General features: G+C 38.1%; 1 non-coding gene across 1 annotated transcript; it reads left to right on the top strand.

The window, feature by feature from the left end:
• The first annotated feature begins 1,834 nt into the window (after positions 1 to 1,834).
• Positions 1,835 to 1,922, top strand: LOC142875805 (small nucleolar RNA SNORA64/SNORA10 family). Its single transcript, XR_012923090.1, has one exon. It is a non-coding gene; the product is annotated as a small nucleolar RNA SNORA64/SNORA10 family (small nucleolar RNA).
• The last annotated feature ends 9,713 nt before the right edge of the window (positions 1,923 to 11,635 follow it).

The raw sequence follows: 11,635 nt of genomic DNA, 5'->3' as shown, positions 1-11,635 counted from the left end.
TTGCAAGATTAACAATAAGCAGAAAATAAAGGACTCTAATAAGCTCAATCAGGAATGAAAAGAATAAATTACAGCTGATACCATGGAAATACAAAATATCATCTATGAATACTATAAAAACCTCTATGCACATAAACATGAAAACATGGAGAAAATGAACAAATTCTTAAAAGCACACAACCTCCCTAGACTCAATCAAGAAGAAATAGAATTCATGAACAGACCAATATCAAGTACAAAAATTAAAGCAGCAATAAAACACCTTCCTAAAAAGAAAAGTCTCAGACCAGACGGTTTCACACATGAATTTTACCAGACCTACAAAGAACTGGTGCCTATCCTGCAGAAATTACTCCACAACATGGAGAAGGAAGGAATCCTCCCCAACATATTTTATGAAAACAACATCACCCTGATATGAAAACCAGAATTGGAAGTGACAAAAAGAGAAAACTACACACTAATATCTCTTATGAATATAGATGCAAAAATTATCAATAAAATTCTAGCAAACTCAATTCAGATACTTCTCAAAAAATATAACCTATCATGACAAAATGGGCTTCATCCTAGAAATGCAGGGATGATTCCACAAATGCAATTCTATAAATATATCTCAAAACATCAATAAAAGTAAAAATAAAGACCACATGATCTTCTCAATAGACACAGAAAAAGAATTAGACAAAATTAAGTACCCTTTTATGATAAGAACATTTAACAAAATAAGCATAGATGAGACTTATCTAAAAATGATAAAAGCAATATATTACAAACCCACAACCAACATCATACTGAATGGGGAAAAACTGAAAGCACTCTGGCTTAGAACTGGAACCAAATAAGGTTGCCCTTTATCACTAGTTCTATTCAACATTGTGCTTAACGTTCTAGCCAGAGCAAACAAGACAAGAGAAGAAAATCAAGGGCATCCACATGGGGGAAGAAGAGGTCAAATTATTGAAGTCTGAAAGACTGTGTGCATTCTAAGGCTATGTACTCTCAGGAGTAATTGAAGATGAATATTTCAAACTACTAATTCTTTCCTGACCTTGAGGAAAAATTGTAAATTTCTGGAACTGTGAAAGCAATTTCCAAGCCAGACATATATCTATGGCAAAGGGTAAAAATTTAATAGCTAAAGGGGCTTAAGCACAACCTTTGACCAATTAGTGGTTATGCTAATGCAGGGGTGACCACTGGGCTAAATGATAAAAACAAGGGGAAAATATTCTTAGGAGAGACAATAGAGGCTACACACTGTAGGGCTGGGGGAAGAATAGACCCACTGATCTAATTTAGACAAATAACTAAACAAATCAATAAATAACCATAGTGGTGGTTGTGGTGGGAATGTAATTAGTAGGAGTTTCTACAATATGTTATCTAAAATGTCCAGTTGGAGATGGAAAATTATGAGACATACAAAGAAACAGGAACGTGTGATGCATACATAGTAAAAGAAAAACAGGTAGTAGTGATTACTTTTGAGGGAACACAAATGTTGGACTGGATATACAAAGACATGAATCAGCTATTATGTTCAAAGAAATAAAATAAACTGTATATAAATAAAATATTATGACAATGTCTCATCAAAAAGCAAAGTTATGAGAAAATAATCAGATGGACTTTCTGGAAGTAAAAAGTAAGATAACTTACATGAGAAATTCACTATAGAAGCTCATCAGTATGATTGACAATCAGGAATAACTGAATTTGAACATAGAGCAATAAAGATTATGTAATCTGAAGAACATATAGAAAAAAGAATGAAGAAAATCAGAGTCACAAAGAAATGTATACCATTAAGCACACCAATATATGTGTAATGGGATTATCAGAAGGAGAGAAGATAGATCTCTTTGGGACATTGGATTGGCCTTATGGTGTCCTCTCTTTCTTTGAGGGGTACAAAAGTTTCAAAAAGGGAGAGGAGAAAGAAAAAAGTAAAATTAAAAAAAATAATGTCTGAAAATTTTCCAAACTCAATAAGAAGCATTGATCAGCACCTATAAGAATTTCAACAAACAAAAATTTTTATAAACACAGACATAGTCACCCAGACATATCATAGTTGAAATACTGAAAGCCAAAGATAAAGAGAAAACCTCCAAGGCAGCAAGAAAAAAATGACTCACCATGTACAAAGTTACCCCCATAAGAATAACAGCAGATTTTTCATCAGAAACAATTGGAGACCCAAAAACAATGGGGTGGCTTATTAAAAGTGTAAAAAAAAAAAACAACAACAACAAACCAACAACAAAACCTATGTCAATCAGAAAACTTATATCCAACAAAACCAAAAACTATCTTTTAAAAATGATTTCAAAATAAAGACATGAGAGAGAGAGAGAGAGAGATTTAATTACTAGCAGTAATACTTGCAAGTAATACTAAAGTAGTTTTCAGACTGAAAATAAGTGACAACAGATAGTAATAGAGTCCACATCAAAAAACAAAACGAAACAAAGCAAAACTAAAACCCCAGAACAATGAATGCTGAGAAAAGTAAATATAAAGACACTATAATGAAATCTTTTCTTTTCTTAACTGATCTAAATGATTGCATAAAATAATATATAAATATTTATGTAGTTGTCCCTATAGTATATGGAAATGTAATATATTGAGAATAACAGTGCAAAGAAGGCAAATGGGAGCAAAACCATATAGGAGTAGGAAAATGACAATAGATGGAAACCCAAATCCATGGGAATCATTGAAGATAGCCAAAAATGTTAAATAAAATTTGTTAAAACAAACTTTATAAATATATACTTGCTCTCCTTTTTTTCTTTAAACTTCTTTAAAAGACACATAATTATATAAAGTAATAAAGCAATATATTGTGTTTGTCACCTGTATAGATATAAGATGTATAGTAATCATAGCACACAAAAAATATAGGGTGAGGAAATTAGGCTACATAATAACAAAATTTTTATATATCACTCAAATGAAGTTAATATATATTAGAAGCAGATTTTGACAAGTTAAAATGTATAAGCCCTATACCAACTATTAAAAAATAACTCAAAGATATAGTAAAGTATCATTAAAGGAATTAAATAATTATACTAGACAATACAAAAAATGTGGTAAATGAATGGAATAATTAAAAAATTGTGTGACACAAAGAAAAAAAATCGCTAAATGTCAGAGCTAAATCTAACTGTATCACTAATATGATATTAAATATGAATGAATTAAACAATCCACTCAAAAGGAAGAAATTAGACACTGGATTAAAAAAAAAACAATTATATGTTGTCTACCAGAGACACACTTAGATTCAGTAATACAAGTCAGTTGAAAGTAAAAGGATAGAATATATAACATGCAAACAGAAACCATAAAAGAGCCAGAGTGGCTATAACAATGTCAGAGAAAATAGAACTTACAAAGTTCTGTCTTCAGTGGTAGAACTTACAAAATTAAAGAAGGGAATGTATACTGATAATAGGATCAATACTTCAGTAAGATATAACAAATATAAACATATACACAATCAGCAAGACTGCCACAAAATACATGAAGCAAAACCTGACATAATGCATGGGAAAATAGACAATTCAACCATAATAATTGGATACTTGAATATCCAACTTTGAATAGCAAATAGAACAACTACTCAAATGATAATCAAGGATATAGACAACTTGAAGAACTATAAAGCAACTAGATCCTATAGGCATGTATAAAACATTCCACCCAATGAGAGCAGAATATGCATTCTTCTTAAGTGCTTGTGGAATATTCTCCTGTATACTGAGCCATAAAACTAGCCTCAATAAATTTAAAAAATGGAAATCATGCAACGGAAATCTTTCTCAGACCACAGTGAAATAAACTTAGAAATCAATAAGAGAAGGAAATTTGGGAAATTTAAAAATATGTGGAATTAAACAGTATACTCCTAAATAATCAATGAGTCAAAGAAGAAGTCATAAGGAAAGTTAGAAAGATCCTTAGCTAGTAAGTTCTTGTCCAATGAGAGGAATCTTTGAAGGCCTCATGGTGGAATGGGAAGTTGTTCTAACCCCAAGGAAGTAAGTCATCAGAAAAGGACAGAAAAGAGCCTCCCTGGGGCTTTTGCTGGGTGAATGCACATGTTCCTGGCTTATGCAGAAAAATGGTGGAAGGAGAGGAACAGGGACAGGACATTAGGAGACTACATGCAGCTCAGTGGACGTGGTGGGCAGGCAGCCCAGCTCCTCCCACACGCTTTCCTCCCTCATCCCCTAGGCCTGGCTCTGTTAAGGGCCCTGGCTCTTTCATGCCACAAACATGAAGTCACATATGACTCCTTCTGCCTTTAATTCCATGCAGACCTATCTCTTTGTTGGCATTCCTCAAGTCGCGCTGCATCCTTGGTTATCAGTGGAAAACAGTCACCTTTTCTACAGCTAACTGATGCACATCCAGCCCAGGGTGGGTGGGGGACAGCACCAGATGTCCTCAGGTGCTGGGCACAGTGAAGGGAAGCCCAGCTCTCCAGAACCTTCCTTTATACTTCCTTTAGGGTATCTCAATCTTGGCACTGTTGACACTTGGGTCTGGATAATTATTCATTGTAGGATATTTAGCATCATTCATGGTCCTCAACCATAACTTTCTAGTAGCACCCAACTTCCCCATTCATGACAAAATGTCTCCAGACATTAATAAATGTCCCCTGAAGGGCAAGTCTGACCTCAAGTGAGGACCACTAGAGGCTTTAGAATCAGACCAACCTGGTTCAATCTCCCAGCACCCTTCACTAGCCTCATGGTCCTAGTCTCAGTCTCCTCTGCCTAGAGAAAGAATGAGACCACTTACCTCCCTGTGTCATCTGGGGGTGAAATGAGTGGATATGTATGAAGCGTCCCTTCCATCAGGACATCCAGGGTGTCTCCTGCTACCTCTCAGCCACCTGTGCTGCCAACACCGTTCCCTTCTGACCTACTCCCCTGGCCCTGCTGAGACCAGCCTTTCCTAGGCAGTTCTGGATGTGGGTCTGGGAATCTGAGAGACATGGACCGTGTGAGCTGGAAGGGGTTACACGGGGTTCATCTAGATAACCTTTCTGGCTACGTGGAGACACAGATGTGAGGAGGGAGCAATTCTCTCACCTATGGGGTGGTTCAGGGCAGAGAGAGGTTCCTCGACAGCTCCTTGACTTCTATATTAATGTCTTTCTGATTCACTCCTCTCCTGTTTTTATACCCATTATTCCCCCTATATTCTCCCAGCATCCCTGAGCTGTAAGGTGGCAGAGCAGGGATGAATGGCCCCAGTTTTCAAGGGAGGAAACTGTGGTCCAGAGAACTCAGGCCATCTTTCTAAATCACACAACTAGTTAGTGATGGAACCAAGGTACAGCTCAGCTCTACCAGCTCCTATTCTGTGCTCTTTCCTGTGTACCTGCCTGTCAAAAGAAAAAAAGCATATAAAAAAGAGATGTTGGACCAGAAAATTCTTACCATAAAACAACAATTGCTCATTAGAATCATCAAGGTATTTTTAGGGAAAAAAAAATCAAGGCCTCACTCCATCACCCCAGACCTAGGATATCCATATACTAGAAAGCTCTACTCTGGAAATCCAGATGTGCAGCTGAGCTAGGGGCCGCAGGTGAAGACATGTCCACCTGCTAGTGCAGGTGACCCTCAAACATCATGCAGCGAGGGCGCTGGGCACAGGGCTTTCTAGGCCAGAGAAGCCTGCTGGTACCTCCGTGCCCACCTGCTCCTTCAGAGCTCTCTTTCCTGGCAGAAGTAATTGGCAGTAACAGTGACTGGGCCGCGGAGCTCCCCTTGAGACAATTATTGGATTTAAAACCCAGTGAAAGTCTGGAACAATAATATCCCTTCTACCCCAAATAATCTTTGTAATTAAAGCAAATTGGCATGTGATTGATTCTTAAAATTTTATATTTTTTTATAGGTTGGCTTGAATTTTTTTCTTTTGTTCTTTTTGGATGCAGTGATCTTAACTGGTGAAATAGTGAAAACTAATTTTCCTCTTCTTCCCATGGGACATTCAGTGGGGCTTGTGTTCTAGGTCCTGGGCTCCTTTCCCCCAGTCCAAGTTAGCAGCTTTTGCATTTGGAAGATCTGGGAACACAGGGCCAACATTCTTGTAAGGAAACAATTGGTTGCCAAGGCTAAGTGCCTCCCCAAATAGCCACCTCCTCTCCGGTTCGTCAGTGTGGCTCCCACCCTGTGGTTTCCCGGCCGTTACTTTTTCTGTTTGGTCTGTGTGAGCATTTGGCTCCGTGGCTGCTTATCCAAAAGAACATGTCTGAATGGTCTCAGAGGGGGAAGAAATGACAACGTTGACACTTCAAGGATAAAAGACAGGCATGGCAAATCCTGGGATGGAGTTCGACTCCAACAAATGAAGGGCGAAGAAACTGTGGGTTCAAAATATCAGTGCCAGGAACTTAGATCTCTGAATGCTGAGCCCTATAGCCTTGTGCAGAGGGAGGGCATTGAGGTTGGCCTGGAAGGTGACCAGGGAAAGTGGACAGACATGGGAGACCCAGGCAACAGGCATTGCTAGGGCAGAGGAGTCAGTGATTGACTGAAAAGTAGAGGTCTATCCCCAAACAGTGATGGGGAGGGGAGAGTGACCCTCCCAACACTAAGGGTTCTCCCAGATTTAATTGGTCATAGAATATTGTACAAAAATGATGTTTCTTGCACCTAAGTATCAGAGAGCGGTTCCTATGGTTCATTACATAAAGCCATGAGACCATTCCCATGGCTTTACCAAGACTTTTAACATGGTTACTTCATTTGATCTCAAACAGAGCTGGCATCTTTGCAGTCCGTGAGCATCTATCATCTTAATGGGGAAGGAATTGGATCTTGAGAACAAGCATGTATGTACATAGAATTCTCATTTTTATTCTCATTTTACAAGTGAGAATTCTGACACTCAGACAAAGTGACTTATACAAAAAGCAAACAGCTTGTAAATGCTAAGGTCTGAAACCAAGTTCCTCTCTTTCCAAATCTCCTAAACTAATACAAAAAATAACAATGCCTTGCCTAAGCCATGGTTCAGCATTCATCACCAGGCTGTGGGCTCGGGGCCCAGCAAGCCTGCTCATCTGCTCGGCAAGTTTAGGCCCTCGTATCCCCTTCATCAGAAAGGGCAAGCAGGGTGCTCACTTGTTCACAAAATGTCCATGCAGGGAACATGGTGAGTGGAAAGAGAGCAAGTTTCAGTGGGGTAGACTCTGAGGCCTGTCACTTATTAGCTGTGCACTTTTGAGCAAGGTTTTCAAAGTTTCAGAGCTTCCGTTTCCTAAGATATAAAATGGACTCTGAGAATACCAATCTTCTGAGTCTGTTGTAAAGACTATAAACTATGATTCATAGCAGGAGGGACACAATAGACACTTATTAAATGGCGTTACAGAAAGTAGGTGTTTGCAACTTGAAGCCAGGAGCAAGAAGAGTTTTCTGATTTCATTTGTTGTGGAAAGGGGTGCTAGTTCCCCGTTGTCAGGCAGACCATCGTAGAGCTCAGTCATGAAATGTAGTCGAATGAGAGAAGTCTGCGCATGCACCCAAGGCCCTGGGTCTCTGTCAGCCCACAGCAGGGGATTCTAAGTGAACCTGGGCACTGTTAACATTGACACACGCAGAGGGACATCCTCTGTGGTGAGCAGGCCCATTAGAATGATGAAACCCAAAGCGCTTTGTTCCACCCACAGTGGTTCATTACGAACACATGACGACTTCATCCGAATGGCGGCTAATGGTGAACAGATGGGCTGGCAAGGCAAAGACCACAAAACACTGTCTCCAAAAATGTAGCTGTGTTCCCGTAAACCCTGAGTCCTGTTTTCACTTTACTTTTCAGCCCTATGAGTGCGAGCTGAGGCTGAGGAAGATGGCTGGAAGGAAACAGAGCGTGGCCAGAGAATGTGTTTATTCTTCTGCAGTGCTAAGATATTTCCATGAGCTTCCCCGAGCAGGATGAAAATGAGGCGTAGGAAAAGAGAAAAGGGGCCAGAATGTGGCCCTTGAAACTTATCTAAGAAGTATCTATGGGAGTATCAATTCTACTATAAGGTGCTGACCCAATGAATAAGGAAGAAGAAAGTGAACATTTACTGAGCTAGTATCTAGACACTCACTGTGGTAGATTTTATACACACACACACACACACACACACACACACACACAATTTTATAATGTCAACCTCCTTCCAACTAGGGTAAGTCCAGGCAGTAGAGGGTGTTTGTTTGTTTGGTTTTCGTTTCATTTGTTTTTGTTTTCAACTTTGTTTTGGTTTGGTTTTTGACAGGCGCCAAAATACTATTGAGTTTTTGAGGTCAATCCCAGCTGTTTGGAGGGAAGCAGAGTTTAGAGACCAGGAAATCAATAAGAATGACAAATGACAGTGCACTCTTGAGACCCTCCTAAATCTTCATAAAATGAATTATGGTTCAGTTGCGTGAAAATGCATAAGTGAATGCAATTTCATTTCTTGGTTGATTAACGTAGGGATAAAACAGAGATAGCATAATAGGCCTAAATGTAGGAGGAGCATAGGAATTTAAATTGAAGGCACTGGCAGAAATTGTGGGGAGAGATTTGACTTCCATAGGGATGGGATGGGGGGTTTAAGTTGAGTAAAACCAAGCTGATATATTTTATTTCTTTAAGACTGACAAAAACCCTGGGGGTAGAAATTATTGGCCCTATGTTATTAGGGGATTAAAGAATAAAAGAATAAAAGAAAATAGAGCAAGGGAATCTGTATTTTAATTCAATTATTTTTAATGACATAAGATATGACCTATCAGAGCCACAAAAGCACCTACCTTATTGGCCTGCAGATGATGTTGCCACGTTAGAAGAGACATGACCATGACACATTCTGCTCACATCATAGGAGACACCAGTCTTGATTTAGTCTACCTCCTAAGCTGTTTTCCTTTGAACATGTGTTAAAAATTAATAGCTATCTTTTGTTTTAAAAACTGATACCCATTGTAAAAATAAAATAAAAAACAAACTCAAAATCACACCAAAAAAATTTAAAATGCATTAGCCAAAATCCACACAGATACATTACTTTTATCAACAGTTGATGAACACCATTATTGGCATCTTCTTAAACAGACATTGGCTGGATAGGTAGAATTTTATAAAATTGATATAAAAATTAGAACACATTTATTATGAAAATATAAATTCCACCAATTAATCTATAGATGTAATACAATTTTATTAAAAAGTTCAAAAAAGGATTTATTTGAAATGTAACAAGCTGCTAATGAGGTTTATAGAAAAGAGTATATAGCCAGAAATAGCCAAAATATTTAGAAGAGAAGAAAGTAGGAAATATACTTCACCAGATGTGATGCCTTCTAAAGATTTTAGCAAAACAGAGACCATGCTGATTTAGTCCAGGGTTATATATACAAACATACAATAACTTATGTATAAAGAAGAACTAAAATTGGAATCTATATCATGCTACATGCAATAGTCAATTTCAAATAGATTAAAACTTAAATAAGGAGGAAATAAAGTAGTATAAATCTAGAATAAAACGAGGAGGCTATATTTAATACCTGAAGTAGGGAGGGAAGGGTTTCTTCTAGAAAAACCACAAAATTACAAGCCACCAAGGAATATTTAGTAAATTTACCTATATTGTAATTGAAAACAGGTGGGCCTTCTGGTTATGTTAAAGAGAATGGCAAATCTTTTGCCCCCCCAGACCAAGAACAAAATTATCAAAAATAAGCATTTCAGGTCTCTGGAGTGTGACTAAAGGCAAAAAACAAATTAAGAGACATTTATTCATGAAGATCTGCTGAACTTCTGGTAAAAGCAGAAGGAGTCAGAGGCCACTTGCCTGGGGCTATGGCATTCCTCCCTCCCCCAGCCCAGTTGCCCGGCTTTTACCAGGGCTGGGCTGGCCATGGAAACCAGCGCCTCTGCTGCTAGGGGCGGCTAACTCGATTTGGAGTAGAGGATAAAAACTTCCAGCTGATGGCATTTGCACATAATGTAGAAAACTAAGTAGGGGAAAATGAGGCAAAACTCATAACTCTGCTAGCCTAAGGTTGCTAATCCTGGTCGTGATGAGTGTCAGACCATCCTGAAATTTAAGGAGAACACCTTCAAAATTAGAGATGCATACCAGGGTCAGTCAAGCTCTACTCACATCCCTATAAGACTAGGAAACTATAGACCCTGGAGGGCCCCGGAGAAAGTAAAAGGCGGGAAAAAGCCTGAGACACGTCTGAACTTTGAATATGCTGCTCCTCCTACACACATCCATCCACGGAGGTTGGAAACCCTACACTCTCTACACATTTGCTCACAGGCTCTTCTTAATCATTGACTGATCATTAAGCTATTCAGACATAGGGAAAACCTACGGAAGCCATCAGGGGTCACATACTGTCAGGGAGTCAGATCTATAGATAAGTCCAGATAGCTTAATAAATAAATAAGCAAACAAAAATGTTCTCAGAAGAAAAAAATTTGTAATCCAGAGTTGCTACATTATCTAAAAGCTCCAATTTTCAACAACAACAAAAGTATAAGATGTGAAAAAATAGGACAGTGTGGCTCATACTCAGGAGAAAAAAATAGTGAACAGAAACTGACTCCAAGTGGTCCCAGATGTTGCTTTGGGCAGGCAATGACTTCCAGGTATTATATATTGAAAAATAAAAGGAATGGTGTTTAAAGAATTAAAGGAAAATACAATGACAATAACTCCACAAATAAGATATCTCTATAAAGAAATATAAATTATTCTAAATTCTAAATTATAGAAATTCTAGATTCTATAAAGAGATATTTATTATAAAAAAGAAGCAAGTAGAAATTCTAAAAAGTGACATGAAAGATTCACAGTAACTCTGTAAGTAGGATATCTCCATAAAAATATAATTATAAAAGAGAAGCAAATGAGAATTCTAATAGAGGGCTAAATGGTTGCAAAAGAATACTTGAAGCGAACTTGATCTGACGTAAAAAAGGAAGAGAGAAACATAGAAGAGAAATGAACAGAGACTCAGAGACTATGGGATAGCGTCAAACGTTCCCTCTGGACATCTGTACGACCCTCCTCAAAACCCACGAAAGGTGGCACTCTCCCTGCCTATGTTCATGGCCATCAGTCAGGCATGGCTGATGACTTCCAGACTCCTATTGCAATTCTTTTATCCTTTTGTGGGTTTTTCAAGTGCTTTCTCATGAGTCACAAATTGGAGTATTGAACTTTATATAAAGGAGCATTCTGTTGGAATCCTTTTAAGAAGATATTTCTCTTTCTTTGCCCTAGCTTTTGCAAAAGTGAGGCACATTACAGCATTGCATGGGTTTTATTCTGTGCTTGTTATTGATCTTACCTTTCCTAGTGCCTTAAGAGAGTAGAAGAAACAGCTGTCTCACCAAAAGGTCATCTACGCGTATATCTGACATTGCTGGGGTTTGGAAAGGGCTCCATAAGGTGAGAGGAAACGGCTTTTTATCTTTATTTCCTAATAGGAATATAGCTTTTCTGTTTCATTACTATAGAGCTTGCCTTTCCAGGATGTTGGATCACCAGGAAAGAACAAAATTAAAATATTTAAAAATACACAAATGTAATTACTTAATATAA

This window comes from Microcebus murinus, chromosome 14, assembly GCF_040939455.1.
Source record: "Microcebus murinus isolate Inina chromosome 14, M.murinus_Inina_mat1.0, whole genome shotgun sequence".
Taxonomy (NCBI): domain Eukaryota; kingdom Metazoa; phylum Chordata; class Mammalia; order Primates; family Cheirogaleidae; genus Microcebus; species Microcebus murinus.
This window is presented reverse-complemented; position numbering and strand designations above follow the sequence as displayed.